This window comes from Octopus sinensis, linkage group LG2 (assembly GCF_006345805.1).
Source record: "Octopus sinensis linkage group LG2, ASM634580v1, whole genome shotgun sequence".
NCBI lineage: Eukaryota > Metazoa > Mollusca > Cephalopoda > Octopoda > Octopodidae > Octopus > Octopus sinensis.
In genome coordinates, this window is record NC_042998.1 from 65822924 (window position 1) to 65844209 (window position 21286).

The window sequence follows — 21286 nt, forward strand, 5'->3', positions numbered from 1 at the left end:
TTGTGGGAATTTGAAAAGATCTATACCCGCTGCTCTTTTACTTCTAGCATCTGCAATCAATCTGGAGTACATAACATGATTTGAAGAATCATACCAAGTGAGAATCAAACTCATATACGATCGAAAATATTGTGTAGATATATGATTTTGAGCGAAGATATTAAATGACCGACTGTGAAACTTAGAGTAGAAAAAGATGGAATTTTGTAAACATCAGAAAACAATAAAGATTGTTCAGAAATATTTATGTATAAATGTGTAGAATCATGAGGCTGCCTTTCGCTTATTCTGAAAGATGCAATTAACGTAAAAAATTGAACATGATTACGTTAATAGCATATACCTTGAACTCAATAATGTGGAAAGAACTCATTGATATTTAAAAAAACGGGATTACAAATTATATCTAAATAAAACATTCGTCGCTTTATTTGCTCAGTGGAAAAATATTGTTTCTGTTTAGCTGGAGGAATGTTGAAGAATTCAGTGACCAGAAATGATAAATATTAGCTTCAAATTTTGATTCATGAACAATAATTTCAGGGGAGTGGGTAAGTCGATCCCATCGGCCCCAGTGCTCAACGGATTCGTATTCTATCAACCCTGAAAGGATGAAGAACAAAGTGGGCATCGGTGAATTGGAACCGAGGATGTCTAGACGAACGGAATACCGAATACCGCTAATGACTTTTCCAGACATGGTCACGTTTCTCCCATCTCGCTTCTTTAGAAATTGGGAGTATTACAAAGTGTTTTTTTTTTGTCTGTTAAATAAACAGGATGATATCCAGTAACGTATGAGACATTTCCAGAATCATTTTCTGAAATCTCCGACCATTACTAGCAATCCTGTGAAAATCTATAGAGAAAATATTAAATTAGCCAAATTCAGGACAATGAAACTGAGATACAATAAATTTCGAAATCATAAAATCTTTTGATGTGTGCAAAATCCACCCTATTTACTAGAAGACAGAGATGTACTTAATAATCTACTGCTACCACTGCACAACACTGTCTATAAAATAAAGCTTGTCGATATGCCCTTTAATTTGAAAGGGAAATTTAAACTTGTGTATTATTAAATCGTTGTTATGTTATTTGCCATTACTTAGAAATCGCTAGTACTGGGTGTCTGGCATGGTTTGTCCGATGTTACAGATATCGGACGGGTATGTTTGATTCTTAGTATTTTCAAATCTAAATCAGAAGAAATCTCTGAGCTGATGAAGGAAAAGTGGCGTTTTACCCACAAATCCAGAAACAGACTGTCCTCGGGTATCGTATATGGATGTGATCTTTCATTGTTTTTCCCTTATACCTATGTGAGTTATTTTCTGAGTATGCATTGTCTGGAGACTTTTATTTGCAGTTGAAGAAATAGCCAAATTTTTGGCTGCTATTTCTGAAAAGTTCGGTGTGTGGTAAAGTGAATTTTTTTACTTTACCATATTTTTATAAATTAATACTTCAAATATACCGTAAATGGTCTTTACATACCGAATACTGCTTGGTCGAATTTATTAACAATTAATTAATTCTACCCCTTTTTTTATGACAATATAATGCTTTCTCTCCAAGAATTTGAACTGCAGTTTTTACCTCTGTAGAAATGTAATGCCCTATGACTCACGTGGGTGGACAGGGAGAATAATAGATCTCATTCGTATTTTTGGATTCGCTAGTACTGGGTGTCTGGCATGGTTTGTCCCATGTTACAGATATCGGACGGGTATGTTTGATTCTTAGTATTTTCTTTGAAGATATGTATAAAGCGTATAAACAATATACAATATTTATATAATTTTTCAGCAAAAGCAATACACGGGCTTTCTTGAAAAGTTATTTGAAAATTCTGGTCAACGTGACTGCCTCTCTGTATTGTTTCATGTTGAATGACAAGTGGTGAAAAATGAAGCACTATATCGAAAAGACCGAAGTACATAATATGCTTCTAATATGCAAATTAGATATTTCAAACATTAAAAAAATACCATGAAATATAAAATTAAACACAATTCCATTGACTATAAATCAGACTTACTGTACCAAGAACATGAAAAAGTTTAAATATAATAAAGAATGTAACATTTTTGACGAGCATATGTATACACACACACACACATATATATATATATGGAATTTAATGAAATGAAGCTAAGGGTGCAAAATTTACCGTTTCATATTATAAAATTGTTTGGCTTTTGTACAGTATATTTCTTGTGCACATCAATCATAGTGGATTTTAGTAAAGAGCAACAGCAAAAATTATATGTGCAAGAACTGTTTATTTGTCAGTGAGTGCCCAGTTAAAATCTGCATTTCAATCAAATAAATTTGAAGCTAAAGCTTTGATTTTTAAATGAGATGATTTTGCATGTGTCTGAGGTTTTTAATCGATCACAATTTTTGTTTGATCGTTGATGTGAAGAATTGATCGAATAGAATTTATTTCGATATATATCATGTTGTCAGAGTTAAGAGTAATCCAATATTTCGTAACACAAAAAATGTTAACCAGTTTTTTTTCACTGCTCTTTTGCTTTCCCCAATGAAATCGTATCCAATATGAACATAAGCAAGTTTAAAAAAGCCAAGCGTTCCATAAAATACGATAGGAAAGAATAGAAAAGATTATAAGTCTGTTTACCACTAATCTTGCTCAATACGATTTACGTATGTATATCTTTGTGTGTACGCGTGTGTGTATGAGGGTGTTATTCTTTAGATATATAACAGGGATAATCGCATGGACAGTAAGCGAACTAAACAGCTTAGATACAAATACAAGAAGGTTGCTGACTAGATATGGATACCTCATCCTAAAGGTGACACAGAGAGACGGTATGTATCAAGAAAAAGAGGGGTCAAAAGACTCATTGGATGCGAACACAGCATTAGAGCTGAAGAAAACAACATCGCATGGTATGTAAAAATGCCACAGAACCGCTATTATTGGAATTAAGAAGTTCAGACACGTTTAGTCTTGAAATTCCACATTTTGCCAATTTCTATTTCAAGATCTTTATACTTGCTCAGTTTTTGATGGGTCTTGATAGATATGTTTCAGTCGACTTGGATAGCCATAAAAATGAGGAGGTATGATTTTTGTCTGGAGTCTTTCAATATAATGTCTGACCAATTCGCATCTATCTGTGTGTTAGTTTGAACGGTGAAATTCCGGAGGAGTGAGTGTGGTCATTTTCAACTAGTTTTTATCATGGGGCAGGTCCAAGCTTTTGCAAATTACCCAATGAATATATTGTGCTGCTCTATTATGCTTGTTGATATACTTTGTGGGTGCAAGATGACTGCACATTTAACCAGCATGAACAAAGATTTCATTTTGATGTTTACATACATGAGATGTTGGGCTGCTGTTGTTCTTTAATATATTGGTTGGTAGTTACTTGGGCTGCTATGATAAACCCTTCTATTTCTGATTTTAAGCCAGAAGACACTAATCATTGATGAGTATGGGCTTTGTCAACATCGGCATTATTTTTTTCTTGCCACTTATCAGTAAGAATATCTAAGGCCACAGTTTTAGCACGGGTTTTCATACGCTTAGCTTTTTCTGTGCTTGTTCCCTCTAAGTCTAATTATTATCACTCTTATTATTGTAGTTTTTGTTGTAGTTTAGGCAGCCAGCTTGCCAAATCGTTAGCACGCCGGGTAAAATGCGTAGCACCATTTCATCTGTCTTATATTTCCTCCGTCTTAGAAGGCAGCATTCCTAATGTACTCAGAAATAGTAATGTGGCGGAATACATCTTTCTAAGCTTGTCCTTGAAATTCCATCACAATTTTAGGTAAGACATAAGTCGATTACATTAAACGCAGCATTCAATTGCTACTTACTTTATCTATCCTGAAACCATAAAAGGTAAAGTCGAGCTTGGCGGCATTTGATCCCAGGACGTGAAGACGAACGAAATTGTGTTCAGCGTCTTCTTCAGTGTCCTAACAATTATGGAAGCTCACAACCTTATATCATTTAATATACTGAGAAGTAAATCTATGTATTGAGGCTGGTTCTGAGAGAGATATGTATGGAAATGTAGACACAGCATATAGTAGCTCTTTTACTTGCTTTAGTTATTTGATTTTGATTATGCTTGAGCAAGGCCTTAAAATATTTAAGTCGAAGAAATCCACCCTAGGTCTTATTCTTGCTAAGCCTAGTACTTATTTTTAAAGTCTCTTTTCTGAACCGCTGAGTTACAGGGACGTTAACACACCAGCACAGGTTGTCATCCGGTAGAGGCGTGACAAACACATACACAAAAACAAACACAGATACACATACGCACACACACACACACACACACACACACACACACACACACATATATATATATATGTATATATATATATGTATAAATATGTACGACAGGCTTCTTTCAGTTTCCATCTACCAAATCCACTCATTAGGCTATGGAATGCCCGGGGCTATAATAGAAGACACTCGTTCAAGGTGCCACGCAGTGGGACTGAACAGAGAACCATGTGATTTGAAAGCCATTCTTCCTTGAAATTTCTTTCTTTTAATATTTTGCTTTAAACTAACTTATTCAAATGTCTTACGTTTTTAAAAAGATTTTTTCTTTGATTCTATACTTAAATATTGCTGCATTTCTGCACAATTATTTAAAATGTAATTTATGTTTAGGATATTTCTCGTTATTGTACATCATTCACAAATCTGAAAAGATACATCCAGTTAAAAAGGTCCCTTTTCCAAACACATGCATTTTCAGATTTTGTGGGGAAAAAAAACTATTCATTATATCGTATTAGAAAATTAAGTTCAACGTATTCACGAAAGCTTCTAGAAAATATAAATACTTGCTTAAATTTTAGTTTATAGACTTCCATTTATTTCAAAAGAAAAGAAAGGAAAAGTTGAATAATACCGCTAGGTTAATTCTAAGAAATTAAACTAGTTTTATTTCTAACATATAATAGCACTTAAGAAAAATTTGGTTAAAATATTCTTGCATAATTTCTGATAGACATCTGGAATTTAAATTCTAATGTACAAAGAAACACTTTTTCTTTCAAATTCATTCCCGAAGCACTTCTTCTCACTGAAATATTCAGACTAAAATCAATAATCCCCTCCTATTTCATATGACAAGATAGCATGCATTTAATTATTTGACGTTTCTTAATCATAGCATAATTTGAAATATGCAACGAATTCAGCTTTCAAACATTTTCAAGGCTTTTTCAAAACCTACTTCATTGAGGTTATTATATAACGTAATTACGTTTAATATACCGCTTAAATATTTCAGTTCATTGAAAGGGACAGATCAATCGCATGACGCTTCTTTATGATAAATAAGGCAGCCATGGTTTGACAGCTAGCTGAAGTGAAATATAAAAATACATTTTTGGCATACTATATATTGTCATTTTAATATATTTGAATATTTCTTTTAAAAGCAGCATTTGGGACCGACACGACAGGATAATTAGTGAATGTTGCAGCTGAAAACAATTCATTTTTAAAATATGAATTTGCTTTAGAATACGAGAAAAAAATATTTCAGAGACATGAGTGTCATTTTAATGGAATTTGTAAGTAAAAAATTTCGCATGAATTTTGAACAAAAGTATTTCATTTTCATATAGAATTTACGTTGTGTATATCAAGCAAAATATGTACGTACATATAGACAGATATACACGCACACACACACACAAACATACACACGCACACACAGAAACACACACACACATGCAGATATACATACATATTTGAAAGTTTTGTTGTGCATGTATGTATATATGTATTTTTATCTCTCTCTCTCTCTCTCTCTCGCTCTTTGTATGTATATATATATATATTAATAGTTATCGACATACTTATATGGCAGTCTTATAAATATATTTATAAGACTGCCATATAAGTATGGCGATAACTATTAATTTCCAGTAACGCTGCCGTATTCCCCTTTAGAGATACTTAGTAATTTTAATATTTCTATTATATATATATATTGTATTGTATGCGTGTGTATGTACCTATCTATATCTATGTGTATAAAAAATTGAGAAAACAATATAATTACATAATGACAATATACAATTTCAATCCGTTTTTTTTTCGCTCAGATAAATAAATGTAGTATATATTGACGCAATGTTCCTCCCAAGAAACAATAAAGCATAAACATACATTCCCGTGAAAGCAAAATATTCATAGCATCATACCTAAATATAATTCCAACAAATCTACATTTAATACGTAAGTAGTTAGTAGGAAAATTGAAAATTTTTCACTGGTAAAATAGGAAAAATGTATTATAAGAAATTTTCAAAGAAAAGTTTGATTTTTAAAATATAAGTCAACAACAATTTATATAATATCAAAGAATAATGATTAGCTGTATAAAATCACGCAGCACTTAATTGCCTTTTATTGGGAGGCGAGCTTCCGCGAGAAACATGGGAAGGAATAATTGAAGATATTTACCAATGCATGATTTTTTTTGCCAGCGTGATTGCTATACGAATTAAATGAATGAAAACCGAGTGAATACCTATACGCGATACAGTTACACATGCGCTGACGTAACTATTCTCGATGTTTTTTGTTTTTTTTTACAAAGAGAGTCATAAGATTTCCTTCCGAGTACTTGAGAAGTATTTATTAAATTGTAAGGGAAAAGATAAAACAAAGAATTGTTATTTTATGAGTAGTGTAAATAGTTCTATTCCACAGAGTAATTAACGATTAAATTTTGTCTTTCAAGGAAAGGGTAAAACTCGTGCTTTACGACGGAAGAGATCAACGATAATTTTACATGACAAAGCTGTTTATGTATTACATATATTCAAAAGTCAAATACACTTATGCACGCTCAGCATCATACACATACATGCATATTAAAATATATATATATATATATATATATATATAATATGAAGTTAACAGCAGAACTCGAAGCAATCCAACGAAGTTACACTAAGAAGATCGTCTTGATGCAACATAAAAGCTACTGGGAAAACTGAAAGTATTAAAACACTTCTCCCTGGAACGAAGTCCGGAGAGATATGCAGGGATATACATCTGGAAAATCCTGGAGGGTCTCGTCCCAAATGTTGGCATTAAAAGTTACCGCAACATCAGAACGGGGCGCCACTGCATGGTGCTAAAGATCCCAACATCACCATCAAAATACAGGACCAGATACTGCAACAGCTTGGGTTTCAGGGGACCACACCACTTCAATATCCTTCCTAAATGCCTAAGATACCTGCATGGTGTGGATGTGGGTTTCCTGAAAATCAAACTGGATCTCTTCTTGTCAATGGTTCCAGATGAGCCTACCTCTTGGCAGGAAACACAGATGCGGGCAGCGACGTCGAACTCCCTTGTTGACCAAGTTCCACGTATCAGGGGTAGTGTCACGTACTAGTGTAGCTCTTTCAACGGTAGTCCCCCAGCATGGCCCCAGCTTTCGGGCTGAAACATTTTTAAGGATATATATTTGTTTTACTTCTAGTTTTTCAAAATGTAACTACATGTGTCCTGTTGGCGATTTTTTCCTCCTCCACTTTTTTTTTTGGCGTTTCCTATGTCTCCGATTTCGGAAGATGAGATTTGCGCAAAACCACTCTTTCTTTCCTTCTCTGACCGTCTTATTAATTCTTCACATGTAACACGTCCGATGCGTTGTTTATTTCTTGTTCTGTTTTTCCTCCGTTGTATTTTTTTATATTATATATATATATATATATAGATATATATATATATATATATATATATATATATATATATATATATATATATATATATTACTTTGATATATTTGTTTTGCAATATTCTTGATTTGAAATCGTGTGTTGAAACGGATGTTGTTGTATTTAGGAATGGTCATGTTGACAGTTTAGCCAATAAAAGCCCACGCACAATATATTTAGTGTTAATTTGCTTCTACTTTATTTTTTACATCAATCTTAATCTTATTTCGGCCAGTGGTCCAGTGGTCCTTTGCATTTTTCTTTCTTATTTGTGTATCTCTCCTTACTAACGATCAGCCATTTTGTATTTTGTATTCTTGTTGTATGTGTCTCTATTTGCGCATGTGTATACCCCTACCTGTGTCTATGTTTAGCTACTGTGTGTATGGGGATTATCTGTATCTCCTGTTTATACATGTTCATATAATTTGTTTTTGTTTATTTCGTTCGTGTGTTTATACATACTTATCAAAAAATTATTTAATCAATACAAGCAAAAAAATATCTATCTATCCATGTATCCATCTATCTATATCTATATCTATTTATATATATATATATAATATATATATATATATATATATATATATATATATATATATATATATATATATATATGGAGCTGCGGCCATGCTGATGCACCATATATATATATAGATATGTATATATACATATATATATATATATATATATATATATATGAATGTATGATGCATCATCATGGACGTAGCTCTAAGCTGAAACTACAGAAAAAAGTATATATTATAAACTAGAGCGGCCACAAATGAAGCGCCTGCTCTTGGTCTAAGTAAAAAAAAAAGTGTTATCTTGACACACATTTTATTGCACGTGATAAAATGTGCTTCCATGCGTGAAAGGTTCGATGGGAAACCTAATAAGTACTTATCTTATCCTTCATAAATTTACGGAAGTAATTTTTACGAATGCAACTCAAGCGTGAGATCACTTTAGATATGTTAGTGAATCCAAGAAAATATCTATGCACCTTGGCAATAAACAAATATCTATACATATATCTAGAAAAGTAGGTCTTTGAGTGATCGTAAAAAGTGGTTGCATATATGTGTGTGTGTGCATGTGTGGATGTGTGCGTGCGCACGCGTCTGTAGGCATTATGTACGTATGTATATATATGTATATACGTAGATATATATGTGTGTATATATACACATATATATATCGGAAGGTTTGGAGATGATGTACAGGTATTATATATTAGAAAAATTGAGGTAATCAGATCAGATGGTTCATATTTGTAGATATTTATTTATATATTACATTTTTTACATATATATCATATCATTCGGATTAGCGCTTGCTCCCATTCTAGTGGGTTTTCAAATCAAATCAGTTGTGGGTAGTTTGAACCTTTTTATAGTTTCGTAGTAGTGGTTGAGGAGGAAGTGAGGCAGAGAGAAAATATGTGTGTATGTGTGTGTGTGTGTGTGTGTGTGTGCGTGTGTGTGTGTGTGTGTGTGCGCATTTATATCTGAGAGTGAAGAAGTGTTATTTCCATGCGTGAAAGGTTCGATGGAAACCTAATAAGTACTTATCTTATCCTTCATAAATTACGGAAGTAATTTTTACGAATGCAACTCAAGCGTGAGATCACTTTAGATATGTTAGTGAATCCAAGAAAATATCTATGCACCTGGCAATAAACAATATCTATACATATATCTAGAAAAGTAGTCTTTGAGTGATCGTAAAAAGTGGTTGCATATATATATATATATATATATATACACACCATACATATATATATATATATATATATATATATATATAATATTAGGGAGTGTAAGTCCAAACTTACAGGAAAACATTCAATTTAATATTAAATCAAATTTCAATGTATAAATATATAAAATGTAAATTAGAGACAAAACCACTATTATGCAACTCAAACAGTGATAGACATAAACCAATACATAAATAGCAAATAATATATATTTTCATAAAATATACAACTCGATCTCAAAAAGTATAAAAATGAATGACCAATATATAATATAATACGTAAAAAAGTATGTTCAAATTAAGAAGTGATATATATATATATATATATATATCTATATATATATATATATATATATATATATATATATATATATATATATATATACATACATACATACATATATGTGTGTGTGTATATTTAACAGTAAGTGGCACTCCGTTGATCACGACAGCGAGTGTTCTAGAACAATAGACAATCGGCTCGTGAAATTAGCATGCAATTGTGTCGAACCTCCACTGGCATACGTAACTTTGCCATCATGTTCAGGGAGTTCCAGTGTGATACAGAATGTGACAATGCTGGCCGTTTCAAATACAGGCATTACCAATTTCCCCTAGCTTATTGTACTGAAGCGACTTGCGCAAGGACACATAGCGCCGCCGGGTAAATATATATATATATATATATATATATATATATATAACGCGAGTGCATGAAACGTTTGTAACACAGACGCATTAGATCACATTTTTCTCCAGTTTTCTTGTTATATAACACATTTATCATAGTAGTTGAAAGTTTGTGTAATTCCGTATTGTTCTTAATGTTCGAGCAGATTCTTTACTGGAAAGTCTCTCAATAAGCGATGACTTTCAAAATATACATAAGAAAATGAGCACGCAAAATTATCTCGTCATAACAAAATATTATTTTCTACTTTAGGCACTAGACCCGAAATTTTAGGGGATGGGGGCAGTCGATTAGATAGACCCCAATATGTAACTGCTACTTAATTTATCGACCTCGGCGGAATTTGAACTGAGAACGTAAAGACTGACGAAATACCGATAATCATCTCTCCCGGCGTGCTAGCCTTATCTGCCAGCTTGCCGCCTTGTTACAACCAAATATAAACGACCATAATATAAAACACAAACCCGCAGCCAATACACTAACCAATTTTGTTTAAATTCATTCAGAACATTTTTCTTTTTGCTATGTAGATTATTTTTATTCTTTATTATCTGCTAAAATTTACATTTAATATCTAGAATTTCGATAATATCGTCATTATTCTCTTAGAAGCAGTATTTGAGTTGACATTACCTGAAACGCAAGATATACGCAACCAGTAAAGGGATAAAATTTTTACTTCTTGTCTGATAGCTGGAATTTGCTACATATGTGGTGATAGATTCTGATAATTCTGCGCCTCGGTCAATTGTACCATTCAGAATTGAAATGTTAGAAAATTCATAGACTTTGTTTTAAATTCATTTCTAATACCGAGTTTTAGATTTTCTTGGTGTAGAATTCCGAATACTTTAACACATATCCTGGTTTTGTCTTTCACAATCGTGACTGCATGAGCTAATACATTCTGAGGAGTGGTGCCTCGAGAATAAAATTATTTTACAAACTGATGATTCCTTTGTTTGAACACCCAGTGTAATTCAGAATCATTTTGCGATTTCGAGTTCCCCTATACAACGATGAGAGGTAAAAACTTATAACAAATGTGCTAATTACATCAAAACATACCTAATGACAACATTTTGCGACATTTAATGCCATATTACAAACTTCAGAGAGTATCTGCACGTATCAAGAAGTGTAACATATCTGCAAGAATGTAACTAACTGAAGTAAAAACCCAAATTGTTCCATGTGCAGATGTAAAACACTCTAATAATATAGAAGGTGCGTATATCTGACATACACAAATACCATTACAGCTGTGATGTGTACAATGCAGATACACACACACACGCATGCGCGCGGATACACACATACATATACACACACTCATATGCACACATTAAAAAAAACTTGTTTCAGTTGCCTGTAAAGTCATGTTTGGTGTATAAGCTTCAAAAATGTACAGATAGAGGTGCAATTATAAAACGGTGGAGGCAACGAAAGAAAGATGAGTGCAACAAAGGAGAAATTACTGAACACTGATATTAACATTTTTGATAAGACAGAACATCATTTCATTATTGATGGAACTAAATGAAAATTATAATTCACAGACATTCCACGCACGATTTTATTGCCACTTAAAACCGCATGCAAATCCGTATTCCAGGATCGTGATAGGGAATGCTTTCAATAAACTGAGACATGCAATAAAAGAATTTTAATATTTTCTGGCAGATTCGGTCGTCTTCTGGAGTCCTCGTCTACTTCCCCGACCTGCGATGTGGAGAAATTATCTGGCGCACTGTGCTATTACTGTTTTAATATTTTCTAAGCGTAAGAGCGCCATGCAAATCATGAAGAGTAATCACGCCAATGTCAATGTCATCTGATATTATAAGTGCTACCAAATGATATGTGAGTCACCCCATTTGAAAATGTCAAGCTGCAAATTAAATCAAATAACGATTTCATTTCTTACAATGAAGTATTTTGAACAAATGCATTTATATACTTAATTTTGAAACCACTAATCTCTCAGAATGTGACCGGAATGAAGAATCCCGTTCGCACTTTACAAAGTGTGACGCCAGTTAAATGACTTTCAATAAATTTATGAATAATGTTTCAAGTAATACCGTGATTATTCTATTAATATTCGGGGTTGAAAGAAAAAGATTCTACTTGATATTTGATACTTAACTTTAATTCTGTAATTTCAGATTTTAATTAATTTTCTTTTAATTCATTGCTCTCCTTTCATTAGAACCACAATTTCTAAACTAGATTTTCATCAGGTAACATTTAAGATGCGTTCAATTTTAATTAACTTTGTGCGGATTTTTTTTTTTTTATTTACTGCTATTTTTCTTGATAATATATGAGGTTCACCCAATAGGAATTACGCTAGCCTTCGAGATATAATACTTTTTAATAAAATAATGTTAAACTTTATTTCAATTATAATTATTTTACCTATTTATCTAGTGCTAATTCCTACGTATCATTAATTATATATCTTCAAGAATTTGAATTTTTTTCACTGGCCCCACTCCTTCAAACGTAATAATGATTTCAAATTTAAACAAGTATTCATCGCCCCCAAATTATCAACTTTTACCTTAACCCTTTTCGTTTGCATCCTCCTAATTTTTTATTAACATATTTATGCGCAATACTTACGATTGCTTGTTGAGACAATAAAATATGCACTCTAAAGATACTGTCATAACTTAGATATGAATTGATTAATCGAGTAAAGCAGGCTGTCAGAATCGTGAGTACACCACGCAAATGCTTGCTTGTGTTTTACCCGTCTTTATTTCGCAGTCCACGTTCAGCCGAGGCCGAGTTTACCTTTCATCATTTGGGCCCATAAAATAAGCAGCAGTTGAATATAGGGGTCGATGTAATCGACTTACCTTCGGCCTCAAACGTTCTGGACCTCCGAGAACACTTGATACCAATATTATTTATTATTCGCCGCGCCATGTCGTCTGGTGATACGTACTGGACGTGGACTTTTCGCGAAAAAATTTATTTGCCGTAAATTTTCAGAAATTATTTTAAGACACAAACATGCAATAAATTCTCTCCATCTGTTTATCAACATCCGATATATGACATTTAGGAGGGTTGTTGTAAGTGAAATATCAAGCTACAAATTCATTTTAATATCTTTTTATATGTATGTGAGTGTGCGACGTGTACTCGTACAGAAAATAAATTAGTTCTGGATTGGATATTTTCATTTGTTTCTCTTTAGGTTTCCGCATATTTTCAGTTATTCTTTTACAGGAAAACAGCGTTGAATTCAATCTGGAGAGGTTATATCATAAAACGCTGATCTGAATTTCGTTTTACTTTACATGAAAAGCTCTATGTAAATATATGAGCTCGTGTAAATGATGATTGAAAAACTTTCGCAACATGTTGTTTATTAACGGCAAACACAACATTGATATCTGGTGGTGAATCTCTTCCTTTCATCTGGCACTATCATTATTTAATGACACCGTCCGTGTTTCTATAGGGTTTTCATACATAGATGTTGTAGTAAATGATTTTTTAATGCTTCTATACAGTTCAGTTTCGTATTTGGATCATCATACAAGTATTTGTAAACTAGGAAAACTTAATTTTCGGTCTCCGCAAACTGTTAGATATTACCTGAATGGGGTTCGCCATTAATTATGAGATTCCCACTAGACTGCATAACCTGATTTTCGCTTCTCACTTGACCGCAAAAGCTAATCTGCTCGTAATTTGTTTTGAGAATCGGGCAGGTTGTGCAGTATTAAAGACTTATTGTTAGCATATCTTAATACATATATTTGGAACATGTACTCGATTTTACATTTCTTATTAGGGCCCAGTTTCCAAGCAACTATAACTGCTCTATCCGCAGGTTTAAAAGGAGAGCTTAGAGTTATGTTCAGTTTAGAATATTGCCATCGTGATGTGTTGTCAATTATTCAGGATTATACATGTTATTCTTTCTTTCTTTTATTTTGTAATTTATTTCGGTCATTTGGCTGCAGCCAGGCTGGTGCACCGCTTTTAGTCAAAGAAGTCGCCCCCAGGACATATATACAGTTCTATAAACAGATGTTGTATTTCGGAGATACGAAATGCAATTGCACCTAGAAATCTTTAGTTGAGTAAGCTCAATCCCTTTTCGTAAACTCTATGCATATTAGTTTCCAGGGAGAGATTAGAGGTTGTTTCATGTAGGTGTTTCTCTTAATTTTCGGTTCACCCATGATTGAACGTATCGAGAATGCATTTCTTTTGTAAAAGATTAGGAAAGTTTCCAATACAAGCGTGCTTCTGATTCTGTAGAGTATATTTAGTGTTACTCAGAGATACATGATTTTGCATATATGTATATTCATATATATATATATATATATATATATATATATATATATATAATATATATATATATATGTATATACATGTATATACATGTATTGATAATAGAGGCTAAGACGTTTTTAAGAAGAAAAATCCTTAATCAGTGGCCACTATATAACATGCAACCAATGAAGGTGAAAATTATATATATAATTATAATAAGGGATTAGAAACGGTTTTCTAGCTTACGCGCTGAAAAATAGGCGCAAATGGAAAACAAGTGAAGTAACATAAAGAACGCCCCTTCATCAGGTGTCGGCTTTTGTATCTACTCCACTTGTCTTGTTTTCTATTTCTTTGTTTCGTTATTCTCGTAAAAATGTTCGTACTCCATGTTTTCGTATTTCATATCGTTTACGTTTTATGACATCCTGAAACCATATATGCATTTTATATAGATATATATGTAAGTATGTACATATATGTATGTATATAGACATATATGTATGTGTATAGGCATATATATATATATATAATTTGCTTCGCGGGAAGGACTGTTTCAAAGAAGTCGCATATTGTCCTTGCCTCCGAAACGCGGAGTAAATGAAACAGGGACAACTAATGAAGTGGAATATTATTTATGTTGCATGTCTCGTTTCTCTGTTTGTTTCTTTTTAACGAAATACCACTAAGTATTTCACCCGGCTTGCTAAAGTTTCTGTCACCTCGTTGCCTTCCAGTATTAAAATATTGTCACTGTTTATATGTCAGAGAAATAATTATACATGGTTTGATCAATCAATAACTAGCCAGTCTGTGGCCCTATCAGCGAAGCTAAAGAACGAAAAGTAAAGCTGCTTCGCACTAGTTGTCCTTGATCTATGTTGTGCCTGCGCATTAAGTTTTAACGTTCTAACACACTTCCGCTATTCACGGTCGTGCTTGGAAGGAAGATGCATAGCATATGATTGTTGCATTGACAATGACAGAGATAGTTGAACAGAGAATATGCATCAAATTTGACAAATGATTGGCGATACCTGCTCAGAATCATACGCAAACTTTTCAAAAATGGTTTCATCGTTCTTGACACAATGAAGGTGATCATGTGCAACTGACACCCGAGTATCTTTTTGGTCAGTTAAAAGCAGTTTTGGCGCAAACTAGGCAGACACGCGTCTCATATCTAAATCTTCAGTGAAAATAGACTGAATTGAACCATACCTAATCTGCCCATCTTCTAAGAACTTACGGATGGCGGTTGGACGATTTACCTTCACAGCTGCAAGCACATCTGCAACATTTTTCTCAGTTCTGTTGCTTAAGCGTCTCCCAAAACGTTCGACAATATCAACATTTTTTCGACCATTTTGGAAACATCTGAACAACTCGTACATTTGTGTGCATCTCATGCATTCTTTTCCATGCACTTTCTGCAAACTTGCGTAGGCCACTTTGCAGATAATGCCATAAATTATGAATCAAGTGTTAAGTTCAATGTAATCGACAAGCCCCATCCCCTCTAAATTGTGGCCTCTAAAGCCAGCAACGGCACTGCATCCCTCTCGCAGGATTTCTTATCAATTCGGTCAAATATATAACCGGGTAACTGGCCTCATACTTTCTACGGATCGAGAAAGATATCCGAAATTTGGATTATTTGTGTGCCCTTATCTAAAATGTACACAGGTTTCCAAATATAATTTCGGTACTGTTTAAATCTTCGCACCAAATAAAAGATATCCATGTTTTACGCCTACGATTCGGTGATAACTGAGATCAATATCAGTGTGTTAAATAACATGAAATATAATATGCAGATATCACGTTAATTATAAAGGAATATGTGTTCTTTTAGGGATCACCACGTTTGTGAATACCTAAATACCAGCAAGACACATAGAAATGCATACAGAAATCCACACAAATCAAAAAATAAAACAATATCATATTGCAGTGCATTTTTCAAATCAGTGACAACTATACATAATTGAAAAGCAAATTAAGAAAAATGCTACAGAAAGATGAGAGATTAATTTAGAGATGTATCGGAAAACCACATTGCGTATCCGTTGCAATTGAAAACAGCAATGATTTCTTTCAGAAAAAGTACTTCATTTCCAAATCAAGAATATTCCATGAACTACACAATGATGCAAAACATAATAAAAATAGAAAACAACTCCAGTGAAGTTCACAGAGAGCAAAGGAAGAAAAAAACGGATGAGATTGATCAAAAGTATTAAGCACAGCAGCTAAGATTGTGTGATACGAGAGGAGGCCATATAAAATCGGGAAATAGTCGAGACGCTGAAAGAAAAAGCGAACAAATGGAAACTACCAGGAAACTCTAAAATCTCAAGATTCATGTTGAATCTTTTTTAATAAAAACTACGAGGAGGTATTTTCAATAATTTGCTTAAAATCCCCGTAAGCAATATCTCATAGAATAACTATTGAAATTATTCACTAGACATAATACTGCTAAATAATAATAATAATAATAATAATAATAATAATAATAATAATAATAATAATAATAATAATAATATAATAATAATAATAATATAATAATAATATATAATAATAATAATAATAATAATTATTATTATTATTATTATTATTATTATTATTATTATTATTATTGTTTCAAATTTTGCCACAAGGGCAGCCATGTTGCTGAGGGGATGAATCGATTACATCGACACCAGTGTTCAATTAGTTCTTAATTTATCGAACCGGAAAGGATGAATAGCAAAGACGACCTGGAAGAATATGAACTCAGAACATAGCAGCAGAGGAAATATCAATAGGCATTTCGTCCGGAGTGCTAAAGATTCTGCAAGCTTACTACCATAATAATAATAATAATAATTATAAGTTAAGCAATTTACAAATGTACATATCTACCTGTTTCAAACACACAAACGATCAGTTTTAAAAACGTTAATATCAACAATCGCTGTGAATGCTCATCCTTCCCTCTGTAAATATCCTTTTTGTTTTCTAAAAACATTACAGTTTAATTTGTGTCGGAATACAAAAGTCCACCTTTGGTGAATCTTAAAACTTTCTGTGAAAATTTGACTCTCGCGTCTTTTCTTTCCTTTCTCCCTGAGTATACAAAAATGTAAGCATCATTTTTATTGCAAAAACCCAACTATTTTCTCTAACTGGACATGCAAACAAACATCTGTAGGAAACTCAACATCAATCTCCACAATATTACCTTTATTCTCTCTCTGACTAAATGGAAATATGCAAAAATACTTTTTGTTACAATAACAGAAATGCACGTGGAAAAAAATAATGATAATAATAATTGATTCTCTCTGGACGAACACAACTTCTCTATTCACAAATAATACAGAACAGAGTAAGTCGGCCCTACCTTAATTTTTCTTAAGGTCATGGCCACTTTTTTCTCTGCTAAGTAGTAGTAGACATTTGAACTCTTTTTGACCGATCGGGTCCCATTCCACTTTAAAAAAAATATTACACGAGCAGCACTTACTACTACTACTACTACTGCCGCTGCTACTACTACTGCCACTGCTACTACTGCTGCTGTTACTACTACTACTACTACTACTACTACTACTACTGCTACTACTGCTGCTACTGCTGATACTACTACTACTATTACTACCACTGCTACTGTTGCTGCTACCACTGCCGCTGCTACCACCACTGCTGCTGTTACTACTCTACTACTACTACTACTGCTGCTGCTGCTACTGCCACTAGTTATAATTGCTGCTACTACTACAGGTACTGCTGCTGTTGCTGCTGCCATTATTACTGCTATTACTACTGCTATTACCACTGCCACCGCTGCTGCTGATAGTGATATTACTGCTGCTACTACAACTACTGGTGCTGCTGCTGCTAATGATGATAAATGCGGCTCCTGTATGAAGATTATTGGCTAAAAATAAATAATTAAAAACATTTAATAAAATATGTGAAAATTTAATAATAATTTAACTTTACTTAAAAAGTAAAAACAGTAGACCGAATCGCTTGTCCAAAGGTTATTCTGAAAGCTTGCCTGTCAGGAGGCCATCAGCCTGATAGCAAAAGTTTTTCAAATGGCAGAATATCCTCCCCGAATACGAATCTCGAAGGTCACTTAAACGGGGTTTGTCCCAAATTAAGCCGCCAAAGTTACCCACCACAATGACCACAAAATCAAAAATGTAAAAGAACTAAATGGAACCGGGAAGATTATAAAGAAGTAATATACGCTTATTATTTTACATTAAGTAGGCCAACCCAGGAGAAACACACCGCAAACTCCAACAGAATTTGGAGGAGCCGGAATCCAGCCAGCAGACCAAACCTGGATAAAAATAGATTCTGGTATTGAGAGAGTACCAAATTGCTGGCTCATCACTCTCGTCCGCATAGAAAATGTTAGTAATACTATTCAATAGTATTATGAAAACCGGAAAAAACTCTCCATTGGTATTACTTACCCCCCCCCAAATAATGAAATAAAAGACCCAAAAACTACCGGCCTATAACATGTTTATCTACTACCTATAAGATTTTGACATCTATTCTAGTGGAGAAAACATATACGTTTATGGAAGAGAATAATCTCTTTCCCTCTGAACAAAAAGGATACAGACGAGGCTCATACGGATGCAAAGATCAGCTCCTAATTAATCGCAAGGTCCTCGAGAACTACCATAACAAACGCAGAAATTTCAGCTCTTCATGGATTGATTATGAAAGCAGCCTTTGACAGTATACCACATTCGTGGATTCTGAAATCGCTGGCCATTTTCAAACTTTCTCCTGCAAATTCAGATTTTTTAAAGTATAATATGCCACTATGGAGCACCAAGCTCCAACTATATCATTCTAGTGGAGTATTGCGCTCAAGCAATAAAGTGTGGCATTTTACAAGTTGGATCACTTTCACCTCTAATTTTCTGCATAGCACTAATACCACTCTCAAGTGAACTGAATAGAACAGGGTATGGCTACAAAATTGACAACAGGAAAATAAGCTATCTATTTTATATGTATGATTTAAAACTATATGGCAAAAATCAAGTATATAACAGTCGTCTACACATCAACATGGATTTATATAAATTATATTCATTTAATTTCAGGGAGAAAAAAAACGAAAGAATACTATGATCCATATAGAAATTGTACATACTATTTATCACCGTACACATTACCAAAATTTAAAACTTCAAGTAGTAAGATAATTCCCGCTATTTGTATCCAAATATTTTGACGGATTCCTATATATAAATCCTCGCTCTGCTGAAGAAAACGCTAAGCATCTAACATTCAAGCTTGCCTTGAAGATTAATTAAAAGAAAACATCATTAAATCTCCACATAGAAAAAAAAATGTATAAATTCTGCAATCGCTTACGTAACACTCTTCTACAATATTATCGCTTGAGAAACGAAGCCTGTAAAAATGATGGGTCTTGAATTTACACCATTTGTGTTGACATAGCAACCAACAAGAGCGAGAGGGACAACCTCATGTATCAGATTGATAAATAAAACTCATACACCACCTTTAAACTCATACACCACCTTTCGACATTCATTTTAATGTAGATTTTTAAAAAATTTGAAACGAAACTCAAATATATGAAATGCTATAATAATGTACAAATAACAATTGGCTATGTTAGACTATTGCGATAGGCTATACATTGCCTACCTTATACATCTGAAAACGCATTTGGAAATCTTGTAAAATTGTTCGTGTTAAACAAATTCAAAAGAGAGTTTTGCATCCCATTATTCTCCGTTTTCTCACTGGCAACGTAACTCAGACTATCGAAAATATGGTATTAGTAAAACTAATGCTCCAAGCATCAACTGTGTATAGATACATTTGGAAGAATTTGCTTAACAGCACAAAATACGTGAAAACAATGTAACTGGACAAGAAATATTACATGGCAAATGCAGAATAAACATCGCCAGCCATATACTTTAAGTCATGTCAGCGAAGTCGCGTTTATTTTATTTTCTAACATTTTAGCAATAAATGATAGCTGAATAACACTGGTTTCTGTTATATGCCTAATGGCTACCGAATAAAACACACAGTGTACAGAGAACAATTGAAAATCTCTAGAATAAAAATTAAGGTAATACGTTTTTATAGCAAGCACTTGGGGTTTTGAAAATGTGTATGCATAAATTTGAACTAGGGAACTGTGCAAAAGAGAGTTATGAATGTAAAGTTTAGGAATGCACAAAGAGAGACATATGTAGAAAACAATTATTGTTGAAGTTACATAAAGCAGAATATATCCATCTTCCTTCGCAATTATCTTGCGAATTCTCAGCTAACATAATCTGATAAATCATACAAAAATTAATACCTTTTCTTTTACTATTCACATATTTCAGTCATTGGACTGCGGTCGCTCTGAGGCACAACTCTGAATGGTTTAGTCCCACAAATCCAGCCCTGTACCAGTTGTCAATGACACAGTGTTGGTAACAGAAAGACAAACACACAGGCAAATGCACATATGTACGTACATATATATGACGAACTTTCATATAATTTCTGCCCACAGTATTCAAGGCATTTATTGGCCTAGGTACTAAACCCGAAATTATGAGATTCCAAAGTGAGCTTCTTGAGCAACCTTCCAGCAACCTTGAGCAATCATTATAACAAGCCAGTCATATACATTGTTTACATTTGACTAATATATGTCCCCATCTTGTTTGTTGTTAACACAACGTTTCGGCTGATATACCCTCCAGCCATCAT